Here is a 24,905-nt window from a genome sequence, read left to right as displayed (position 1 = left end):
TATTTCTCAGACACATAAAATTTTGAGACATCCATGATTATTTCTTCTTCTTATGGTCTGCTTTTCCACTCATACTTCCCACTCAAAACTTAAAATCCACCACACCATTTTCCCTTTAGCCATAGGAAGATGTGTCTTTTCCTCTAGGAAATCAGTTTGGCTTGGGAGAACCAACCAATGGTGACAACATACACTTCACTTTGAGATGCTCTGCAGCTACATCTCAGAGTCTGTATAATTTCCATGAACCTTAAGTGATTTGTAAGATGTGAGGCTAAAAGATGGATGATTCTAGCCTCCTCAGGTATGAAGAGACACCCTAGGTACCCCAAAAAATGGAATTCTCAGGAGAAACTTAGAAGAAGTAGATTCATTAAAAAGATAAAATTAAATCCAATGAGACAAATTATGCATTTGCCTGGGATTATGGACACCAGTTTGATGTCTCTGACAGCCCATCTTCAGCTTCTGCTCATGTCCTGAGAGTTTAATTAGTGTTATGAACTCCATTCCTATCCACATGAGAAGCTTTCAGGTAAGTATGACAAAGTACAGAAAAGCATTCTGTGAAAAGAAATAGAAAAGTTTCACTGAACTTCAGCAATTTGGTCACAATGCCTTCTGGGTAATTTATTTTCTTTTTTCTGGGTAATAACATGAAACAAATCAGGCAGAAGAATCCAAGGCAGCAGAGGATTAAGATCAAAAGGGGCACTGCTTGGTTAAGTGTGTTCTCAGACCAGACCTGCTGCAGTGCCATCCCACATCAGCAATGTGGGGTCAGATTGTGTCTCACACACTTCTGCAGCACAGCTGGACTCTTCTGCAGGCTTGAATTACATCAAATACAAACCTCCCTCCCCAGCTCAAGAGAAACCACGTCTGGTGGGGGAATCTGAGCCTTCAGGGCACAGACTGCCCACCCTTGGAGGTTTGTGCTGTGAATTTCCAGCTCCATGGAATGTGCGTTGGCAGTCCTGAGAAAAAGAAGAGACAAAGGGACCATTTGGGATGCCTAGCGATTAATCTCACTTTTAGCCATCTGAAAAGGCACCTAATATAGGTCTCAGTCAGCAGAGTGTCCATCACCTCCCACCACTTGCAATATCCTTCCCTGTGCTCTCCACAGCTGCTGCAGCCAGGGATGAACTGTCTTCAGAAAGCTGAAGCACCATTATGTATCATGAGAGGGAACTGAGTAACTTCATGAAATAGAAATACAAGTAGATGGAGGGACTACGGAGAAATATATCTGAATTCTGTTTATGGCCAAAATACATATGAAGATGCTGCAGCCATAAGGGTGCCAGAAAAAAATACTGTAGAAATCCACAGTGATGTCTGTCTCTGCTTTTGGTCTTCATAACTATGTTGATGTCACAGAAAGCAGGATGTTAGGGAACATATTAGCTAAAATTATAAAAGCTATAGCAGATGCTTCATTTTCAATGAGACCGCTGCCTCTGAAAAAAGTTCCAAAGTGATAAGTCTCAAAATCACACAAAAGGATTATTCCCCTTTTAAATACTTAGAGAACCTGCCCCAACATTTGCTGGAGTGTGCCTGAGTGTGACTTTGTAGCTCTGCATGCCTCAGGGATTTTGCAGGCAGGAAACGAAAGGTGACATGACTTCAATTGAGTAAGAGTTCCCTGAAAATTCACAGTTTATTAATCCTTCTCACTTCGAGATTAGCAAAAGGGACGTTGGTTGTTCGTTTGTTCTTTCTGTTCAAAAGTCAAAGAGTAGATCTGTACTTGCAACTAAGAAGAAAATTAACTCTATTCCAGCTGAAAGCAGAACAGACAAGACCTCAGTCAGGAGTCACTCTGTAGCAGACATTTCTGTGGGTAGTCCCTGAGTTTGGCAGAGTTAGTAGCTATAAGAATGGCAGGCAAAGTACAAATACAGCTGCCTGGCTCTTAAATTCTCTCTGGTAACCACTTCTAGGCACTTTCACCAGCAGCACACACACTAAACCAACTTGTCCCAACAGGTACAGCCATGTACCATGGATGTAGATACACCCAGCAACTAGTCCATGCAGACTCTTGCTGCATGTTTACTACAGAAAGTAAAATAAAAATAATTTCTGGCCTGGCCATACAATTTTCTCTTAGGAAATCTTCAAACCTTGGGTTCAGCACCTCATTAATATGTCTCTATGACCCTCTAATTAGGTCTGCTTTGTTTCCAGCCAAACTAAAGGGAACACACGTGTGGTTTCATACATTGTTACAGGTAATAATCAACATTAATATTTATGGATTTCTTTTACTTAGAAATATTGTTCAAAACAGAATACAACAATTTAAGTAAATGTGACATATGCTATATATTAGGAGGCATTTTCTCACAAGTAAATCAGGAAGGAATGTGCTAATCAGTGGTGGGAAGACACTGCCTTTTGAGGCTAGGTGGTGATCAGCACTGGGCATTTTGAAAGCAAAGTAGGTATTATCCATCAAAAACAGCTTCAATCTTAAAGGCAAGATGACTTTTAGAGGCCACTCCTAAGCTCGCTGTCCCTGGACATGTTATTTTATAAGTTTATAAAATGTTTTATAACATTTATAAAATGTTATTTTATAAGTTATATAATTATTATCAAGACTGTTGTCTATTCAGTGGATAATCAGGCTCTACTCATAATTTTCAGTATCATCTGGGATGCACTGGAATGCAACAATAAGGGACACACCTAATGGTCTTGGGGCTAGCGCCAAACTGATACTGGAAGTATCCTGAAATACAGGGATGCCATGCTAAAGGTGCTGAAAAGCTTAAGAGGTGGTTTGAAATCAGCCAGTGCAAATCAGTAAAGGCACAGCAAAGGAATGTCAAAACAACTGAGTAGGCAGTAGGACAGCAAATAAATATTTGGTCCATTCCATCCCCTTCAGCAGGCGCTTACTGCTGTATGAGGAGCCATTGTGGAGCATGCCAACTGTGTCCATCCAGGGAGCAGCAGCTGTGTTTATCCTGTAATTCCTGTACTAAGTTCTGCTAGGATGGGAACATAACCTCTCAGTTTCCTCTAATTTTACTCCCACCCATCTTTCCACAGGAGAGCTGATGTAGTCCGAGATGGGGAGATACATAAATCTTCCAGCATGAAGAAAGCTGTTAAAAAGGTGACATGAGAGAAGGACAGCTGAGCGAATTATCAGAGGGAAGGGTGAAAATTATTTTTCCTTTATACTTGCACACATGCTTAGTTGCTGGGTTCCTGCCATGAGAGCTGTGTACTCTTTTCTCCCTAGAAGCTTTCATATGTTCTCACAGTGCAATAAAGCACCTTAATATGCTGCAAACATGATGAGAAGGGGCTCTAAAATTCCACTTATGAAGCTTGCCTCTCCCTTTGACTTCCTCAGTGACACATCTGTGTCAAAACACCTCATCAGCTGCTGGTGTGCAGCTGCCCATGTAGCAGATGTGGCTGACACTGCCCAGCCTCCACACAATCTCTGATTTAATGCTTGAACACTGCCTGTCAGGCACAAGGCAGAACTGGCTTTTACACGGGGCCTTCAGTCATTTTGCACAGTTCAACAGCAATCAAAACTCTTTGTGACTTAGTGAATTAATAAATCAAAGTTCTGGAGATGGGGTAGGGCTTAAAAGTGACAAAAGTTGAAGAGGCAAATACTTCTGCTTGGAAGGCCAGAATTTTTGTCTAAGTGCTGTCAAAGATTTTGCACCAACAGGGTGTGCTTATTCAACTGTTATTTTCTGGCACTTTAGGAAGATTTCAGAAACCTTATTAGATAGATAGGAAAAAGAAACAAGAAATACAGAGGGAAGCAATGTCAACAGCAGTAAATAGAAAACAAAAATCAATACCATTATTTTATGAAATCTGTGGTGTTTCCATAGAGGGACACTGTGTCTCAAACATGAGCTAGCCAGGTGCAGAGCCTTTACCACCACTCCTGGTCAGCCTGGTAGTTCTCAGAATCTGCTAGAGCTGGGTGGATGCAGTGGGATACAGAAGATAATTCAGGTGATCCATCTCAAAAGCTCGCATTAGATAGGAGGTGTCCCATGTGATGCATTAATACAATGGAGACTGTATCTGAAATCTTGGACTTACCCAGGAACTCAGACGATCTCCTGATAGATGCCCCAGCCATGGGCTGACTCCACTCCTGCCCATCCTCCTGGTTTCTGTGGGAAGGAAGCTCAAACACATGGGCTACAAAGAGCTGTGCTATGATTGCTGTTGGCTATCCTCAAAGCAAACAGCAGGGATATGACAGCCATGGGCCTTGAATCACTTTCCTGCTCTGTTCAGATGCACCTCAGGCACTAGGGTTGATCCCTATATCCTGACACTACTTTTGCTAATCATTTGATGAAGTCTGAGGTGCACCCTGACCTGCCTGGTCAGTTCCCCATACTTAAATATATCACTTGAAAGGCATTAAAATATTAATTAACCTTCTCTGAGTTTATTTCTTTTAAACACATGGTAGAAATATAAATACTGTAACTGACAGGTTTTATGACTTGTGGACATACCACCTGCAGTTCCCTGATCTGCTTGGTGGGGATGGTAAAGCAGATCTATTTTATACAGTCCTCCAATTTCTAGAAATGGACCAGCTTAGATCTCAGACAGAGTGGATGTGTTTCCTCCTCTTCCAGCCAAGTGACTGTTTCCCAGAGCTGCTGGGAAAGGGAAATAATTGAAGGACAACCTATGAAATAGCTGCTCTGCGTGGCTGTATAGATGCTCCAGGAACCAGATCACTGAGATGGAGCACTGAACCCAAACTAACATATACCAACCACCCTACAGCAGAGTATAGGAATGTGGACCCAGGCTGGAATCAGTGCAGCTCCTACAACCACCCATCTGTTTCTACTCCATGTTTTAAGCTCTGTGCTGTCATACACAGCACTTGGGGCTGTTTTTTATCCAGCTCAAGCAGTGAGTAATACTAGGACAAAACAACACCTGTGCATCTCCCTCCTCTGATGCAACTGCAGTCCAGGACAACAAGAGAAGGAAAATGGGTCTTTCCTTCAGCTCTCCTCAGCAGGGATAAGCCATTGAAGCCCTCTCTCCTGTCCAACATCTGCAGCATGCAGTCCACTTGCTGTGAGCATGTCTGTCTCTTGTGGGGAGGGAGAGCGAGAATCAGGACCCCAGTGTGTATTCAGCTGCAGTTCAGAAGAAGTCCTCACTCTTCTAGCTCTAAAAGAATATCTCATGTATAATGAGGAGTATTTAAATATGCCATTTTAAGGACATTAAAATCCTAATCATCTTCCCCTTAAGACCACGGGTAGGAAGATGAATATTGTAACTGGCAGGTTTTATAGCTGGCAGACATATCATTAGCAGATGATGTCCCAGCTAGGACTGAGGTTTTAGGCAGTTAAACTGGCCTGACTGTGCATGGGTAGCTCAGCACACAGCAGTTGGCATCCAGCCCAAGGGTACGAAGCACCCTGTTACTGGAACTGCTGCTTTCAAGAAGATGAAAGCATGGAGCAGCACAGAGCTGCATGTAGGAATAACATGTTGTTGGGAGAGTCAATATGTATATATGGGCACTGGAAACTGTGGCCATCTTTCTTCCATTCCCAAGGCTTCCAAGAACTGGTGTAGCCCTTTTTAACCGATTCTCTTGCTCTCATGCCCATTGAATTGATCACATAAACACTCTGCTGCCATGCCTGAGGAATACTCAGGGTTGTGGTTAAACCACATCTCCCACCCCTCGTTGCCTGAAGGAGCCTGGGATGCTTCTCTCCAGCCTGATCATAGTCTGTTGGGGCCATATCCATGTGGGACACAGCACCAAGTGACTCTTTACATCTGAGTCTGGTGGCACTGGTGGCAGGATTACTTGCATCAGGGCATGTCTGGGTACCTCTGCCTCCTGTGCATCATGGCAAGTGTGGTTACCTCAGGAAGGATAGCTTAATTCCTCATTTGCCTGTAGCTGTGTTTGTAGTCGCTTGTATGTCAAAGGCTGGCATGCAGTGGCCATTAGCACTTCCCAAAAATACAGTAACACCTTCTGCTTTTTAAACAGCACTTTCCTGACACAGATTAAATGTGGTCATGACAGGGTGAAAACTGTCAGCCCTTTGCCAGGCAGGCAGTATTACCTCTGCTGCACAGAGAAGCAAGAGCAAAGGGAAATGAAAAGTCAGGTCTTCAGCGGCATTAGGTTGTCTAAAGTGCACTTAAGCACCATCTCTCCTTCACTGCAGCTGGAGATGGGTGTGAAAATCCCGGTGACTATTGATTACCCTTAGATGTCTCGACACCCTTGAAAGTCTGGCTCTTGACTTCCAGGTGACTTTATTGTTCACACTAAGTGGCAACTCCAGACACAAAACCGGGGTGAGGGAATGCCTGGCTCTGTGCTTCAGCCTCTGCAGCACTCTCTTCTGGGTGGCAATTCTGCAGAGCAATGGTGCTCTTTAGGCCTGGTGTCCTGCCTCAGGTTTACCTTGAGGAAATTATATTCTGGATAGTAAGAATACCCTCCCTCTTCTTTAACAAATGGATGCAGTATTGTTATGTTGTTATCACATACTGATTTATAAAGCACCTTTCACATACATCACAGTGTTGTATGATCTAATTACAAAATACCTGAGATGGAATAAGAAGTACCCAGGCAAGAAAATTGAAAGCTGACCTTTAATGCACAGAAGAACCAGAGGTTCGGAGTGAGTGGGAAGCCCAAAATGAAGAAATCCATCAATCCAGAGCGTATACAGGAGCAAGAGCCTGCCTATTATCAAAACTGTACAATTAGGGAGTGGCCTGGTGAAAGAATTGTGAATAAAATGGAGAAGCTTCCATTAATCACTGCCTCTTCCATACCTCAAAAGCCCATGGAAATAAAGGGGAGCTGTGCTCTTGACTTTGCTGGTGCACCGATGTCCCCAGACTGAATAATACAGGTTGCTGGTACCAAAGTCCTGCTGTATCACACCCCAAATTCAGTATGTGTGTGACTACTGCTATCCATATAGTTTTGCAATGAGTTTGAGGAAAAATATGAAGTATAATTAAAGCACTTTTTTTTTTATTCTGCCTTGATTTTTATTTCTGTCTTAATTTGGAAGGTTGCAATTCACTTTCCTGAAATCATCTCTTCAATCTTTATAATTAAACCTCATTTAAATATTTTGGTCACTTTCATGAACTAATTATATATAAGTCACTATAATTATAGTGACTTACAACTGAGAAGCTACTTTTACCTTAAGCCTTTACTTGCAGATGCTTAAAACCTTTAGAAAATAATATCCTTTTGGCTTAAACCTTATGTTTGCAGAGATCAAAGCTGACCTGGGTGTGGAAAACATGTGTGTATGAGGCCTTTCTGCCTCTTTTCAGAAAAAATATGAAATGGTAATTTTTCTCATCTTCCTTTCTTTATCACCTTCACAATTACTGCAACTATATCACATTATTTCTCCTGGTATTTAGGGAAGACATGGATGAGGTAAGGAAGAACCAATGTCTTCAGTAATAAATGTGCTGTGCTTTTTTTCTAATACAAGTATTTTTTTTCTTAGAGTTTGAGGCATTTAAAAAATAATAAGCCTATAACAGAACGAAAAGGAACTTTTATGCAGGATGGCTGGAGGGGTTCCCTTCTTCATAACCACAAAAGTTTGACTGTTCTGGTCTTGAACCAAAGACTGTTAACCCTGTGCACTTTTTTGTTGTTGACTTTAACAAACCTTACCTCCTAGGTAATGAATAAACGGCTTAACCTGACTTCTGTGTCATTAGAAAGAGGTTAAATCATCTGACTTTATTGAGGTCACAATAAAAGTTCAAAGCCATACTTGTAGTCTTGATATTTAGAGAGACCTTCAGCAAAAACAAGGAGGAAGTATTGGCTGGCATGCCATCTTTTCTTTGAGATCTGATGTTGTCCAGCACAAGGACCTGACTCTCTAACTTCCTTTCACCATATCTAGAAAGTGGCTTAATACATCTGGAGGATGAGACCTGGCAGTGAACCAATGAGGGTGCACATGGTTTAAGTTCCAAGGGGGTTCAAAAAATATTGGTCAGTGAAACAAAACTGCAGTCTGTATTCAAGTCTTTTCAGCAGCCTCTGCTCAGCTCCAGAGCTGCGGCCTCAGACCAGATTATCCCAGATGCCCCATCTATTTCCCTCACTCCCCAGGAAGAGTGCCTTTTTTAACCACAGGTGATTCACTGCAGTGCCTCCTTCCCAGTCCCCCAGCTTTGCAGCATCTCTGCCAAATTGAGGAGCTGTCTTGGGTATCTGCCTTTATACTTGAGTTGCCTGACCTAGCCTTACGTGTCCCTTTTAATTAAATAACACTTGACTTGGTTTAGTGGAGATAATAAAAGATGATGAGGATTGTACAAGGTATCTTTACCTTGCCAAGATGATTTGGGAAAGCTGAAAATCCAATCTGTGTGTCTGAAAAATACTTCTGTTTGGGGGCTGGAGGGGAAAAAGCATCTTTGTCTTTCCTAACATTCTCCTCTAGGGAAAATTAAAGGTGTCTAGGATTTTCTTTGTTCTCCCTCTGCCATTCCATCTTTCACTTTCTGGCTTCTTTAACTTCCAATCTCCTTTAAATTGCATTAAAGGAATAGGAGAAACCATTTCTTTTCTCTTTTTGCCTTGGAGCTAAAAGCTTTCTCTTTTCTTCACACTGCTTGTTAAACGCAATAGACAGAGTGAAAGCTTCATAAATCATAAACAAGCAGAGGACCTGAATACAAGTGCAAACTGCAAACTGAGAAAAGAGAGACCCCAGCATGCACATTAGGGCTAGCATCAAGCCCACAGTACTTGTTTTAAACTGCACTAGCAGGAGGCAGAGGGCATGCCAGCTCTTTGTCTAAGCCAGGAACCAAAACAAAAGCCAGTGGGCTGTGACAATCAGTTAAGAAATAGCGCTGCAGTGTTACGGCCACCGACAGATGCAGATTTTCACTCTTTTGTTTATCCATCTATAATGACCACCTCCTTTTCTTTCTGTGCCCCCTTAGAGCAGGATAATGCTTCTCCATTTTTTATCAAGTTGTAATTTGCTCTGGGGTCCCTGAGTGCAGCAGTAGCAACCTCCAGAGCAGTCCAGTAGTGAGAAACACTAGACTGCGATGCTAGTTGATCAGCTTGTGCTCAGGGTTAATGTTGGGGTTCTGTTTGTCTCAGGACATCCTGATTTTCCTCATGCCTGCTTACAATACTATGAGCTGTGTTGAGCAGGTGATATAGCTGAAAAAAAGAGGAAAAACAATCCACATTGCCTCAGACATAAGCATTCATTGGTGGCAAGCTAATGCAAGACTCAGGAAATTGGCTCCCATTGATCCTTCTGGTGGGGCTCAGCCTTCCCATGGTCAATGTTTGTCCTGAGACAAACTGGGCTCTGCTTCTCCATCTTCCTGAGCAAATCTGCACAAGGAAGGGAGAAGCCAGCTCAGGTAGGGTGGCACACCTTGTCAGTCAAGAATGAGTGTAATGAACAGGCTGGTGTCCTCACCTCCATCTTGAGAGTGCAGGTGTTGCTGACCATGTTTTTCTGAAAAAACGTCTCTTTGTGAGGAACACTCCTTGACATCAGCAGAGCACATTTGTTCCCTGATGCAGAAGATTCAGTTTGGGTTTGTACTCCTAATGCTGCACTCCTTCTCCTTTGCTCTAAAAGTGTGACTTCCTTAGTTCCCACCTCTTGGAGACGGAAGCTTTCCAGCCTTGGGTCTGGAAAATACCTTGTCAGGGAGTGGCACTACAGAAGTCACATCCATAACACAGTATACTGCTCACTAATTCCAACTTTATATCCTCATCATTAGCCTTTAAATCTATGACAGGGGTTTTCTCTTCACAGTGTGTTATCTAACTTCTTGAATCACCCTTCTATGAGTAGTCTTATCCTTTCCAGAGGGATGGTTTATATCTGTTTATCAACCTACCACTATCCATTATATTGTTTATTCTCATACAGTATTACAGTAAGTTAAATAGGATGGATCTACAGTGACATAGACGCATTGCTTTGTTCCTGCTGTCCTCATCTAGGCAAATTTATATTTTCAGCTTCAATAATTAAGCTGTTATCTACTGTACTAAAGCATATCCAAGATTCCTTGGATCCCATCAAGTCGTTTTTAAGAGAAGACCAAAACTGAAGATTGTCTGTCTTTTGATTATCCTAGAATTCAGAAAGGTAATTGTTTTTTTAAAAACAGTACTCTTCATCAGCACACAACATAATTTTGTGTTCCTTCAGCAGTATTTGAATTTGAAAATATACAAAGATAATTCATTACAATTTAAAACCATGGGTTAACTGGTAAGAATATTTTGCTTTGTTTTTGCATTACTCTCCCTGGTAACTTTTCTGCTGGTGCTTTGCTTTTACTACCTAAAAAGATGCACCACAGAGCAGCTCTCTTTTCCCACCCCATCCCTAGGCAATGGTTGGAAAAGAAACATTTTGTCCTTTGCAGCAAGTTTTCCTTTGTCTTCTTTCTTCATCCTTTTGCAATTTTAACAAACCTGCTTGCTCCCCGCAGGCTGCCTATTTCAGGTACACTCTGAAAATGGTGTGTCTCAATTTTGCTCCTAGAAATCTTGACTTGAAAAATGCTGCTCCTTCCTGGCATCCAGTACAACCTTTAGTAACTGACAAGAGGGGTTAACTTTTGGTCTGGGGAGTAAAAAGTTAAAAATCAGTTGCTGTTCTAAAGGGCTGAGTTTGCATCAGGAGTTCTACTTTTTTTCTTTTAGAAAAAAAAAACAACCAAAACCAGAACAGATAATCTAATACAGCTGTGGCTGGGAGGAAACAAGACATTTGTAACAGCTTTTAAAGCATTAAAAAGGAAGCACTCTAGGAACAAATACTGTGTTTGTGTTCTGAGGCTAAAACATGACAGTTCTGAAATAAGAGATTTACTGAGTCAGGTTTGATGCCTTAAAATAATGAGAGAGTAGGAGCTTCCAGAGGAGAAGGGGGAACAGAGTTAGGGTATGTGGCCTCATTTAGAGAAAACATAAATGTGCACAGAGCAGAAAGGAATTGAACATTTAATCCTTGGTTTATTTTCATGGAAGAAAAAGCTCTGTAATGTTAAACATTTATCAAGATGGCTCTTACTGCTGTGGTCATGCTGCGCCCAGAAGCTGGTTGGGTTCAGAGTACTGAGTCATGACAATGGGATGCTGAATTGTTCCCTGTAGGAAGAGAGGCCACAGCCTCCCAGGTAAGGGCAGGAGGAGGAGGTGGAAGAGGATGAGAAGTAGGGCTTTGTGTTCAGTGCCAGTAGAGGCAGAAACTCCAGCTGGAGCTTGTCCTGGGTGCAAGACAGCCGTGCTAAATCCATCTATGTGTCTCAGATCCTACAATCCAGTCAGGCCAGGGAGAGGCTATGCCCTCAGCCTTTTGACTATACAGACCCTTCTATTTGAAACATTTCATAAATGCCCATAGCTAAGTCAGCTGTGTCCTCAGCTTCCTGGAGATCCTTATCAGCAAACTGAGGAAAGCAGGCATACCACTGTAGGACAAAACCTACATCTGACCAGAGTTTTTCTGGAAATGAAATAAAACTGGGACTCATTTTTTTTGCAAGAGAAAGAGATTTGAATTATTCTTTTTTATTTTCTGAATACTTCTCTTGCATTGCTTTGCAATCCACAGGAGAGGAAAATGCACCAATGGCTCTACACAAAAATTAAGTGTTCACTTATATGTGTTCACTTCCCTTGTTTAGTACTGATAGTCTTGATTCATATCTCCTTTGGTGCTATCATATCAACACAGCACATTTTTGCATTTGCTAGGAGGGACACATGAGGAGGCCAGAGGAGGCGAAGGGTTTGTCAAGACTGTTGTACAAGGTGTCCCAGTTCAGTCGTGGCACACACAATATTTTCATGTCCTTCATAAGGCCACAAAATAGCCATAGTTTGGAAGGAAAGAGAAATTGTTGAAAGGAGTGGTGGATAAACACTGACAGACTCTGGTCCCCCAAAAGCAAAGAGCTGTTCAACCATGGATTATGACCACAGCACAGATGACAAGATAAACACAGGATATGAGATTGAAGTAGACATGCAGCATTTAAAAACATCCTCCCAATAACGCTAGCTGCTACATTCATTCATTAAAGTGACAAAAATGCTATTGAAGGAGGGCAAAAGGAAATTGGAATTCAATGGACATATACAACTGCCTCGTGTATTCATGTGAAATCACATGTGCTGATATCTTTATCACATATTATCATATTTAAGATATTATCAGATGTTATTCACTACCTTGCTCTTCAGCCAGAAGCATGCTTTGCATACACACACATTTTCCCACAGAACTTAATTCAGTGCTGTAATGCATAGCACACTTTTGCTTCAAGAGACATAGGCTAAATCTTGGCATTGAGACAATGGGAACTAAAATCACAAGTTAATACCCAAAGTAGTTTAATGCAAATTATATTCCTAGAGCCAGGAGTGATTCAACCAAGCCATGGAAGTCCTGTGATCAGAGATAGTTCAGGCAAACTTTTTATTATCTGCTGTCAAGTCAATGTTCACTGAGTGCGTGAAAAGTATCCTGGAGGAATTGTATTCCACTCCTGTTTTGGATGGAAGTAGACAACTTGTTGTTGTTTCCATATAAACACTATATACTTCTCATCCTTGGAACAGTCCTGCAGTTCATATTCCATCTCTGAAACATAATTTTCATTACATCATAGTGATGATGCCCAGATATCCTGATACCCTTTCCAAGAAACATATACCAGACCTTCCATTTAGTATTCTATGCTGAAAATACTTTCAAGTTTAGTGTTACCTTTATGGCCTAGGTACATAAGTGATTTGATGACGACTAAGAGATGGTTCCTGTCAACCAGCTATATTGAATATCCCTGTTCCTCTGGCTTATTTTTGAAGCAACTTTGCCCAGAATAGGATAACTATTTTCATTTTCCACTGTTGGTACTTGAGTGATGACAGCTGAAAGGAGGCTAGCTTGGGCAGTTAAGCATTCACCACAGCCTGCTCCAACACTCAGGCAGTAAGCTTTTGAGGAGAAAAGCAGTTCCAGAACACAGTCTGGGGACAGAGATTGGTGTGGGAGGAACAAACAAACCAAAAGCCAGCAGCATTTCTTCTTCTGATAGCAAGGGATGAACTTAGATGCCAAACAACCCGAACATAGCTTGAAGTTTAATAGAATGTGGAAAGGTTCAGCTTGCTCATTATCCAAAGCTGTTAAACCCTACCCAGTCATGGGAAAGTAGTTGGGATTGCACTCCTCTTTGGCACCTCCACTAGGTGCCTTTTGCCATTTCTATTATGGCAGCATATTTTACCGCATCAAAGAATGTTATAACTCAGCTGGATGTTCTTTGGCTTAATAATATTTAATTTACTATAAGAAAGACAAGGTCAAAACCGATTTCTCACATCTGTACCCATTCAGGAGTTCAGAACCTCCAAGGACAGGAAACTGGAGGCACAGTCCCTCTGGATAATCTGTCTTCAATATGAGAAGTTGTTCCTTATATCTGATATGAATCTCTCTTTCTTCAGTTTATGCCCACCATGTTTCTTCTTTCCATACATGGCTGTGAAGAGGCTGATTCTGTCTTCTTGATATGTAGGAATACTGGTGAAGAAGACTTGGCTACATTTTATTTTCATGGTGGACATAAATAAGCAGAGAGTAAAGCTGAGATATGGAAAATACAATCAAAAAGTTCTCGTGCTTTTTGTATCAATTGCAGATTATATTAGAAGCTGTGAGTATAAGAAGTCTTTCAGCTGTTGTTTCTTAGGAAAACTACATGTGCTTATACTTCCCATCAAAAACGTGCCAGGAGCTTTGTACAATGGAGCAGAGATGATGCAGTTATGTATATTCAGGTGAATAAAGGCAATAATATACACTAGATATAAAGAAAATGCTTCTGCACTGCTGCAGTAATACCAACTAAGAAAAAATCACAGCATGCTTTTTTAAAGATGATGTGGCTACCTCACTCGTTTTCCTTCCTTTGAAAGCTGTCCCGCCAAACATAATTTGTTCAGAGTTAATCTAATTGAAAGCAGAGCTGGATGTCCCATTATTTGTGTCATGACACACAATATTTTGTGTAAGATGCCCTGGACAGAGAATTGTAATCTAGTTCAACACATACTGCAGTTTAGTACTACTTCAAGAGCAATGGGCCTGAGTCTTCCTAGACAAGGGAATTGCTCTTGCAGTTTTTTCATTGCTCCTGAATGAAGGCGATCTTTGAGGAAAATGCCTAAATCCACTCAGTGGAGAAAAGTTTATTGCCTCTGAGAAGTGATCTGGAAGATCTAAGGAACACCTTGAGAGCAGCCTACAGGCACTCAAACAAAGCACTAGTGGAAGGACCTGGGTGACATATTGGGACACAGGAATCCAGCCTTCAATCAGTATTTGTCCACACAAATCAGTGGCTGGAGGACTCAATTATTTTCTGTACGAACAATATTTACACTCATAGGAGAGAAAGGAGTCCCGAGGCAAAGTGCGTACCTTGATCACGGAGTGTTTTCTGCCAGCTAGAAAGCAAATAAGGGGAGGGATAAATGCAGTGTCTTTTGGATCTGTGCTTGACAGACAGGTTTCTTGTCCTTTAATTGCTGTTTGCAGCAGCACAGACACCTGAGGCAGCCGTGGAAAATCACAAGGACAAATAAGGCTTTTATGTTCGACAAGGGCATTCAGAGAACCATTCAGCTTGTGGGTTTAGGTACAGTCTAAAGTAAACAGGAAGCTTATTTTGAACACGTTAGGTGGGCATCGTGAGTCCAAAGAATGAGCTGTAATTTCCACTGTGTTTGTGACTGACATCTCTGGTGAAGGTCAGATGCACAGTCCAGGCAAGAGTCCTCTATGTGTAGGTGTGACACTGAACATATTTTCAGCCTCCATGACAAAGGTGTGAGAAACAACTGCTCACTTTGAAAATTAAAAAGGTTTATTAAACCTTAACAAAAATACAGCAAAAGACTACATAAAGAAAAAGCTGCAGCACTGGGAACTGCCCCTCATTAATACCACATGGCTGGTTAATCTTCAAGATGGGTGCTCAGTCTTTTATACCTCTGGGGGTTGCATCAGCCAGCCCTGGCCCCTCCCAAAGTCTGTCTGTCAGCTCTTCTTTGCCATTTATCAGTAGAAACTGCTTTCTTGTAACTTGGTTGGAGGTCAGGTCTTGCCATTCCACACCCCTAAGCACCAAGCTTTTCCATTCCCAACTCCCCCATGCAAGGGGCACATGCGCAGCTTCTTTGTACCTGTCTCAGACAACCCAGACTGTCTGATGGCAACAGTACAGGAGGGGAGAAAGGGAACTATGGGGAAAACAGAGGACTACAACAACATAACTATACATCACTTGTAGCTTTTTTAAATATTTCACACAATAGTTATCTTTTAATTGCGAGAGCCAATCATCTCCTTAGCCATCTATAACAATGGCAATGTATGTACCTTTTCTTTAAGCCAGCCTAAGCAACTGCTGTGGTAGTTGGAGTCACAAAAATAAGTTTCTTTACTTAGATCAGCTTTAAAATTTTTTGAGTGTCACCAGTTTCCTGGTTTGAGATGAGGCAGTTGAAACTCTGTTCCTTTCTCTAGGCAATGCTGTGCCCAGCTGCTAAGTCGTTTTATGCCTTACCTTTTCAGTATATAAAAGAGGGAATGTTATATGAATAAAACCTATGATAAAAGAGAGGCATGATGGAGGCAATTTTAATTATTCAGCTTTGCAATGCATAATGACAGTCTCATTTTCTTTATTTCTTCAAATGTCACTCAGACAGCAACAATGAGCAGCAACAGAGCTGTTCAGCGTCTTTATTGAGCTGCATGGATGAAAGGCAACTGACTTATTCAGCCTTTGTCTGGCACATCCATAGGACTTTCCCAGGACTGCTTAGAGAAGAGACATAGGTGTTTTCTGTGCTCACCTTCCATTCCTTGGAGTAGCTGGGCTGGGCCTCATGCAGTGCAATAACAGGTTCCACAGGTGATCCAGGAGAGCAGTGCCTTTGTATAACTGCTCAGAGCAGCAGGTTGACTGGGATTGCAAGGCAGAGCCTGCAAATTTGCCAGGATGGAGATTGCACAGTCTCTCTGGAAGATCCATTCTGGTGCTTAACCCCCCTAATTGTTAACTCTTTTCCTTATCTCTGCTTGCACACTTTCTTAGTTTCAGGTAACTTATTCAGGGTGGCAGGACTGCCAGTTATCTTCAAACTCGGGACTTAAGTAATGTTTTTTCCTCCCCAGAGGTTTGTGCACTTCCAGGCTGGGTCCTTTTGCTGTGATATTACATGTGTACAGGGCAGAAGAGTGATACCATGAGCTGGAGCTGATCAGGCACTAGAACTAGATTAATGGACTCATCAGTGAGGTGCTCTGGAGCTAGTAGTGTATCTTGTACAAAAAGAGTGAGAGACAAGATTATGGTGAGTTACCTTGGCCTGGAACAAGTCCTCTCTCAATCTGGCTGCTTCCTGCAAAGCTCTTGTGTTGCCCTGAATCTTATTCCCAAACTTTTTCCTCTTGTACTGGTAGAGAAAAGCTTTTTTTCTTATTTCTTGACAGGAGCATCTTTTTTAGAAAGACCTGAGTTTTTTATATTTGTTGCCGGGGGTTAGAATTTTTCCTTTTGTTTTTTTTTTTCTCTCATAGAATTTTGTCCCATCTGTTGCTAAGTGATAACAACGGTACTTAAGAGAGACAAAAGAAATGGCCAAGGTGGGGGAAGGGTGGAGCTGGCTACTCTAACACCTGTGGGTTTTTCTCTTGGGAAGGCCGAGGTTTAGGCCAGGTGTGAAGGGCGGGGCTCCAGGTGGTGAGGGGCGGGGCTGCAGGCGGTGAGGGGCAGGGCTCCATGTGTGAGGGGCGGGGCTCCAGGCAGTGAGGGGCAGGGCTCCATGTGTGAGGGGCAGGGCTCCATGTGTGAGGGGCAGGGCTCCATGTGTGAGGGGCAGGGCTCCATGTGTGAGGGGCGGGGCTCCAGGCGGTGAGGGGCGGGGCTCCATGTGTGAGGGGCAGGGCTCCATGTGTGAGGGGCAGGGCTCCATGTGTGAGGGGCAGGGCTCCATGTGTGAGGGGCGGGGCTCCATGTGTGAGGGGCAGGGCTCCATGTGTGAGGGGCAGGGCTCCATGTGTGAGGGGTGGGGCTCCATGTGTGAGGGGCGGGGCTCCATGTGTGAGGGGCAGGGCTCCATGTGTGAGGGGCAGGGCTCCATGTGTGAGGGGCGGGGCTCCATGTGTGAGGGGCAGGGCTCCATGTGTGAGGGGCGGGGCTCCATGTGTGAGGGGTGGGGCTCCATGTGTGAGGGGCGGGGCTCCATGTGTGAGGGGCGGGGCTCTGCTCCCCTCTCCCCTCCCGCCGTCCCCATGTGAGGGACACCCCGCTGCGCTCGTGCTGCAGCGCCCCCTGCCGGTGCAGGGAATCAGCGCACCTGCCCTGCCTGGCCGCAAGCCCGCAGCGCCCCTGGTGGCTGGGACCGGACCTGCAGCAAAGGGAAAGCACCCGCGACCCAGAGACGGCTGGGGCTGCTCTGCGGTTCTGTGTGCTCGCCTTGCTATAACATGCACACCAGTAAAAAACTGTTATTTCTTGTCCCATATCTGCACCTGAAACCCTCTTAATTTCAAAGTCCTAATAATTCAGAGGCTCCTGCTGTCCTTGGCAGACACCTGTCCTTCAAACCAAGACATTTGTTTGTAATGTTTTCAAGCCATCAACTGAAACACTTAAAATCCACACAGTTTCAGTGGTTGAATGCCAGAAGTTTTCAAGTCTCTCATTCAGTAATCTGCAACCAGATATAGAGGAAAGGAGAGGAAAGGATCAGCAGAGCAGAAAAGTCACACTGGGGCATCCCTGAACATCTATACAGAGAAAAGTCAGGCTGAGTTCATCCCAGTCTTGTTGTGAGGGAATAAGCAGGATCTCTGACAGGAAGCTTAAAAGTACCTCATATTTCTGTGATTGATTGTACACAATCTGCACTCATCCCTTCAACACCTTGCAGCCACCAGAATATTACAGTTGGTTCCCTAATCAACTGTGTTAGCTTTAGCTGTGCATATACCATTTTTCCTACATTACCAAGGACCTGATTTTTGAAACAAGCTCTCTTCCCTTTAATAAAATCTGAAAATGACATTGCAAAAATAAAAGGACTTGTATATGCAGAGCTTTTGCACTTAAGGGTTTGACCATGAGCTGAATGCTATGACGACCAGAAAGTTAGAGTCAAGGAAACAATAAAACTAGGAAAAGTGCAAGAGTGTGGTTACAGAGTTTATTAAAGTACATGCCACTTGGACTTAATCAGGAAATTTGTTTATTCAGGACATCTCTTGGAGCAAACCTAATTTAAACCTAATGACATTTAATCGTGCTAACTCTGGCTTGGTGAAGATGACAATTCCATTTAATTGGGATGCCTCCAGGTGATGCAATGGTGTTTGTGTTTGTCTGTGACAACTGCAGGCTGGTTCTGACTGTTTATATACCCAGCAGCAGCCTTCAGTCTCTGTCTGAGACTTCCAGTGCCTTCCAGGCACTAAGGCAGCTCAAGAAAAAAGGTCTGAAATTCCTTCAATGCAGCTTTAATTTGGTAAAAACCATAACATATTCACTTGCCCCCAGCAATGCTAGTTGGTCTCTTGGCTTCTGTCTCCCTGTGTGCTTCTCCCCGGGAGTGCTCTATTCTTGGCCAGCTTCACCGCACCCTCCCCTAATGTCCCAGGACCCATTCCATGCATGTAAGCTTGCTGCACGGCTTCCTAAATAGTGACATGAATATTGCAATAGCATCTGGTGTCAGATGGCAATTCAGGCTCATCAGGATGAAGGCCATCCACAGGGGTGTCCTAGAGAAGAGACTTCTAAGGCAGATTGCCAACAGTCTCTGTTTTAGTAATAGAGACTTTAACCTTCATAGCTCTTTTGGAGCCACTGCTGTTGAATTAAGAGCCTCTGTGTTTGTCTGTGCTCTCTCTGCAGCACCAGCATCCAGCTTATTACTGAAAAGCTCTTTGGAATATCTTGAATAGGAAAGTGTCCAAGAAAGCCAAATTTCAATCTTTTATAACTCTTTTCTCAGTCCCAGTAGAGGGTGATTGTGAGGAAAATTGGCCATTTCAGTACCCTCAGTAGGACTTGCTACATCCACAAAGCATAACACTTAGATCTTGTCTGCGCACAGAAGTGGTGCTGATTTAAATAATCAGGTTTTAAGTTAATTTAACTGAACTGATGCAACCTTTTTATGTGGACTTTAAGTCAATTTAAAAAGAGACTTTTATCCTTATTGCTCAAGGGTAGAGTCAGATAATCATAAGTGATTGAGTTAGAGTGTGTCAAGAAGTTATTGTCTCTTCAGATGAAGGCTACTCTCCTGTCTGCTGGAAATGTCATACTACACCTCCCCAATCCACCTTAGATGGAATTGAGCCTCTCACACATTGCCCCCCCTGACTTTGCAGGTGTTCTCAGTTCCCTGTTCTACAATTAAAAATTAAAGCTGGTGGCTCTTCCATGACCAAATCATTGGCTTTCTGGCCTTTGCAGTGAAGCAGCATCAAAAAGAGCAGGGGGAGTGGTTTCACTCTAGGGAGCCTGGATAGCAGCACTGGGAAGAAGAACCTTTAAAACAAAAAAAAATATAAACCAGAACTAATTCTTTAGTGATATAAAGAACTGCAGATGTCTTGATTACAATGAAGTTTAACTCATTTGTATTGGTAGAGAATTTTCTATAAAAAGCTTTCAACATAACATCCATGAGGTGCAGGAGGGGAGGAAGCCAAGAGAAAAAGACATGCAACCAAAAATATCTGTGCACATTCTGTGGGTGTTTTCTTTCCTCAATACTTGGGTACCATTTGAAAGGGGGCATGATGCTCATAATGCTTATGTTCTTGAATTAGTGCTGGAAATGTCACTGCATACGGTGCAGAACTTCTGCTGAGGGAAAAGTGTCCTGGTAAAACACAGGCAGAAGAGTACTATGACTAGAGAGACATGTGCAGTTGAGTAAGAAGAATTTTAATAACATAATGAAAACTGGTAATAGTGGTTACAAAGAATCCCTCCTCATGTGAGACATGATTTGAATTTTCCATGTGTTCGGTTGGATGAGTGAATGGATCCTGAACTTTTTCAAAACACTGCATTTTTAAATAGATGTATAATTTTTCCCATTTTAAAACTATAATTTACTTTCAGCTCTAAACCAGAAAGGCCATCTTGACCTCTTAAATAAAATATTTTAATTGAAAAGAAGCCGGCATGTTATGCCAAAGGAAAATGGCAGAGGAGCTAGCCTTTTTCTGCAAAAAGCTGAATTTTGATGAATCAGCATGTTCTGACAAGAATTTATACAAAATGTGCCTGTTCTGCTCCAGGCCTGAATGCCGGTTCTCCACTGCAGCTTCTCCAATGCTAATACAGCCTGCTGGTGTGTGCTCCTGTAATAAGTCAAATAAAAAGGGGAGGCTTATGCAACCTTCAGCACGGTGGGACATTCATCTGAAATATAAGGGGACACAGGATTTTAGTCCTGTATATGTGTGTGTATATATATATACACACAAGTACATTTGTATACATACTTCAGTATGGGCACATATGGGTGGATTGGCCTGTCTCTGCACTTGTGACAGAGTCTCTACAAGAATAATGGAACTGCCTTCATTTTTTTCTTTAATTTGCCTGAACAAGAGGAACACCTGCATTCTCCCCACAGGATAGGAAACACCAGAAATACTAGAGACTGTCTCTCCCAGCCTCTGAAGAAGAACCTCCTAACACTGAAGAAGTTCTCATTGGATGTGATCTCCCTGACACTTAGCAGCTCTGTCAGAGCAATATTTCATTGGTATATTATTATGCACAGAAGTGCACACTCAAGCCATTTCTGTTTACTCAGAATAGTGTTTACTGAAATATATTCTGCAGTTTCCCGTTCCTTACAGAAGATAATATTGTATATACAAGAGCAAATTGAATATATGCAGTGCAGTAATTGCCATCCTGCCCAGTAATTTGATGTGTTTGAATACTCAAGATAGATAAGGTTTCTCTAAGGATTGCCCCTCAGCACATTCACCAAATTTAATTTTGTATTGTTACTTACATTTTCTTCTAGCATATTACTCATAAAAGGAAAAAAATTGCTGTGAATACATTCTTTGAAAAAATGTTGCACATGCTTCCCACAGTCTCTACCCTTGGGGTCTTTGGAAAGCAGTTTCATTTTTCCTCCATGCAGTAATGGGTTCTGTCACTGAAGAGCAATCCAGGGCCATTATTCCAGAATGGGGCTTGGGGGAACCTGAATGCTGACTATGCAAACCCACACCCCTCTTATACTTTGAATACCCTGATGAATTTGTTCAGTATTTGGTGAAAGAATTAGGTGCTAAAAAACTGACCTAGTTACCAGATCCTGCTGGGAAACAGTTTGAAAAACAGTCAGCATTTAAATGAAGATATGAAGGAGATCTATGTGAAAGGAAAGGCTTATTAAAAAAAAAAATAAAAAGGGAGAGAGAGAGAGAGGATTGCTCTGTTTGTGATTCTTATGGTATTCTGATACATCATGGCAGGAAGCAGAGGCTAGAACAAAACACAACGAAAAGATATAGGTAAGTTTGTCTGGGCAAGGGCTGTGTTTCAGCCCTGGTGTGAGGGCACTTGCTATGCATACACATGTACTGACCTCTCCAGCATCACTCACAGCTTCCCCATGCCCCTACTTGTACTCCTCCCTCAATACCGCTCACACTTTGTTGGAATTCCCATTCTGTTGCTTCCTCCTTTTCACACAGCCTTCCATCTCTGTCTTTTTATCCCAGAGCCCCAGATTTACCTGAGAAGTTAGCACTATGAACAAGTACCTGTTACAGAGTGATGTCTATTAAAAATCTTCTCTTAAATCTGAGATCTAGCTGATTGCAGCAGTGTAGGTGTCAGTCTGTGTAAAGCATAAAATTTAGTGACCCAACAGAAGTATTTCAAAATAACATACTGTACTCAGTATCCACCATTTCTTTCTGGAGAGGATGAGAGAAGGGCAAACTGCAGATAACAGGCAGACAACATCATCTGATGGGCCACCAGGAGGGACTTGTATATCACTGTCAGAGGGATGTAAGAACTGTATGAACTGGAAAGCAGAGGGGAAGTGCCACTTGCCCAGTTTCCAGTAGTTTCTATGTCCCTCGTGTTTTGACCCACTGATCTGCACTGTTCTTGCACCACTGCTTCATTATCAGGAGGTCCTGCTTGGGTCTGCCCCATCCAGGATGCTAAGACAGTACCAGAGTTTCTCTCTCTTGTCCTCCCTTCCTCCTTTCCTGATTCAAGTAAATCCACTTTCATGTTCCTTCTGGTTCTGGCTATTGGCTTTGAAGTCCCCTTCTTTCTCTTCCTCCCTCCCCTCTCCCTCCTCCTGAGCCTTTCTGACAGGAAAAAAAGAAGAGAAGGCTTTTACAATAAACAGCAAGAGAGTTTTGTGGCACTAATCAGCATTTGCAAATGAAGATTAACAAAAAGTGCAAACAAGCCTATGTGATAACTCCACAGTCTGACCTAATCTTAATGAAATCTACCAGATCTATTTATACAAATAAAAATGAATTTTCTTGCTTTCAACGTGGTGCAATTTGCGCATGTAGATTACAAGTGACACACACAATTGTTTTCCCTGCGTAAGTTCCCCAACTTTAAAGAGCTTACTGACAGCTCCCTGCAAAGTGAAGACATGCAGCTGACAGAGCTGTCTCAACGTTATTCAGCTCCAGCAGGAGGGCTCCCTTGCTTTTCTTTTAAAAATCCATTCAATTTAATTCCTTGCTTCCCTGAGGACATCAGGCAAGACTAAATGCTGAGAGGAGGGGGGATCTCTGTGAGCTGGCCTGATGGCTTGCAGTGGAATAAGGACAGAGAGGGATAATACCGTCTGAAGAGCTGTGGGATTTCCCATTTGGAAGTGTGACTTGACCTCATGTTTTTTTGCATATTACCAACATGGGCTGAGCACTGTGCACATAGAAATTTAACTTAAAAACGTTTAAATGGGACAATCTAGCAAAGCTCTGACACTCTAGCTACATATGAGGCAGAAGGACCACAAGGATGGAGCTGGTAGCTGAATCAGGAGATGTCACCTTGAGGGAAGATTCAGTTTCCTTGTGCACAGAGTTCACATCTCATCTTGTGGGAAGCTTGCACATTATAGGTGTCCATCTACCCAAACAAATATATTATAAGGTGAATAAGAGAACAAAGTTTTCAAACTGAGGGCAAGGAGGTCTCTGAAGACAAGAACTTACATGTAACTGCACAATTCTTTGTATCACTCTTCCCCAGAGGCACTCCACAAGCATATGAAAGTCAGACTTCGCTGGTTACTTTATCTCGATTCCACCTGTTTGTTACAACTTCAACTGTAGTCTGCTTATCAGAGTCTGGGAATAGTGCTTAAAAGTGTTCTTTAGTTCTACTGAGAAAAAAAAAGGCCCTTACCTTTTTCTCAGCCATATCACGACTGACAGGTACCAGTAAATTAAGTAGGAAAGACAATGGGGAGTAAATAAGGTGGTTTCAACCTTTCCCAGCAGTTGCTTTTGACTGCTGACACCTTAATGTCTTATGAACCAGTGAATGGAGGTCAAGGGGAAGGAGATGGTGGTAAGAATGCTATGGGAGGCAATGATTTCACTGCAGACATTTTAGCATCTTGCCTGCTGTTCTGCCTGCCCATACATGGCAGACTTCTGCTAATTTGGTTTGACAATAAACTTTGAGAACTGTCAAGTGCTGAGATGTCTTTGTGTATCTGCATTCATGTTTGCTTATTGTAACCCGTCAGATAACTTTCCATCCCACAGGTTAAGAAGAAAACCTACTTTTCTACTTGGTACTGCCTTTGCATCATTTATGATGGGCTTTCATGGCAAATTAAATTTTGAAGAGTCACGAGTCATTTACCACTGCATTTGCCTATCTTTTATAGACATCTACTGCTTATTGCTGTGGGCTATCCATCTGTTTCTCTAGAGATCTGCCTGCCATATATTTTCCCCCTATCTACATCTACAATATTTATGCTTACCACTTTTGTGCATTTGTTTATCTATTTCTATTCCCTCTGTCTTTTCTCAGGTATGTGTTTTTATCTAAGGAAAGAATAGTATGTCACTATCTGTCTTCATGCATCAGCAAAACCAACTCAGTTCCTTGAGAAGAGAAACGTGAAGAAACAGAAAGTCTTGGAAATCATAGGTACACATACAATATATTCAAATACTCATTAAAGAGACCAGCTGTGTCCCTCAAGGGGAACCAGGTGTCTAGGTGACTTTTTGTCCTCATGAAAGCCTGTTTCAGGGTCTCTCGCTCTTCCTCTGAAGACACCAGGGGCCTGAAAGCTTCTCTCAATGGAGAAAAAAATGAAAGCATCCACCTGCCTGCCTGCTCCATGGGAAGGGGGAAGCAAAAGAGGCAGTTGTACAGGACTACCCAGCACAGCAAGGTGCTGAGGAGATACTTGGCTTCAGGCTCTTTGTGAGAAATATATATCTTTTGCCTGTGGGAATTACAAAGTAAGCAAAAAGCTAATTTTAGTACTGATGTCATCTTCCCCTTAAAATCCAAGGCCAGTCCTAAGATTTCAAGTCAACAGAAGGAACAAAATGAAAAAAAGCCACTGACAAGGACTGAAGTGGTCACTAAAAGCATGAAGAAGCTATCTTTTCACCAGCTCTGATGAGCATTGCTGTTTCATGTTTATTGGTTGTGATGCTTTAATCATATGCTGGCTGTTTAGAGACATAATGCAGGTATTT

This window comes from Ammospiza caudacuta, chromosome 5 (assembly GCF_027887145.1).
Source record: "Ammospiza caudacuta isolate bAmmCau1 chromosome 5, bAmmCau1.pri, whole genome shotgun sequence".
NCBI classification, from domain to species: Eukaryota; Metazoa; Chordata; class Aves; order Passeriformes; family Passerellidae; genus Ammospiza; species Ammospiza caudacuta.
Note: the sequence above shows the minus strand (reverse complement) of the source record.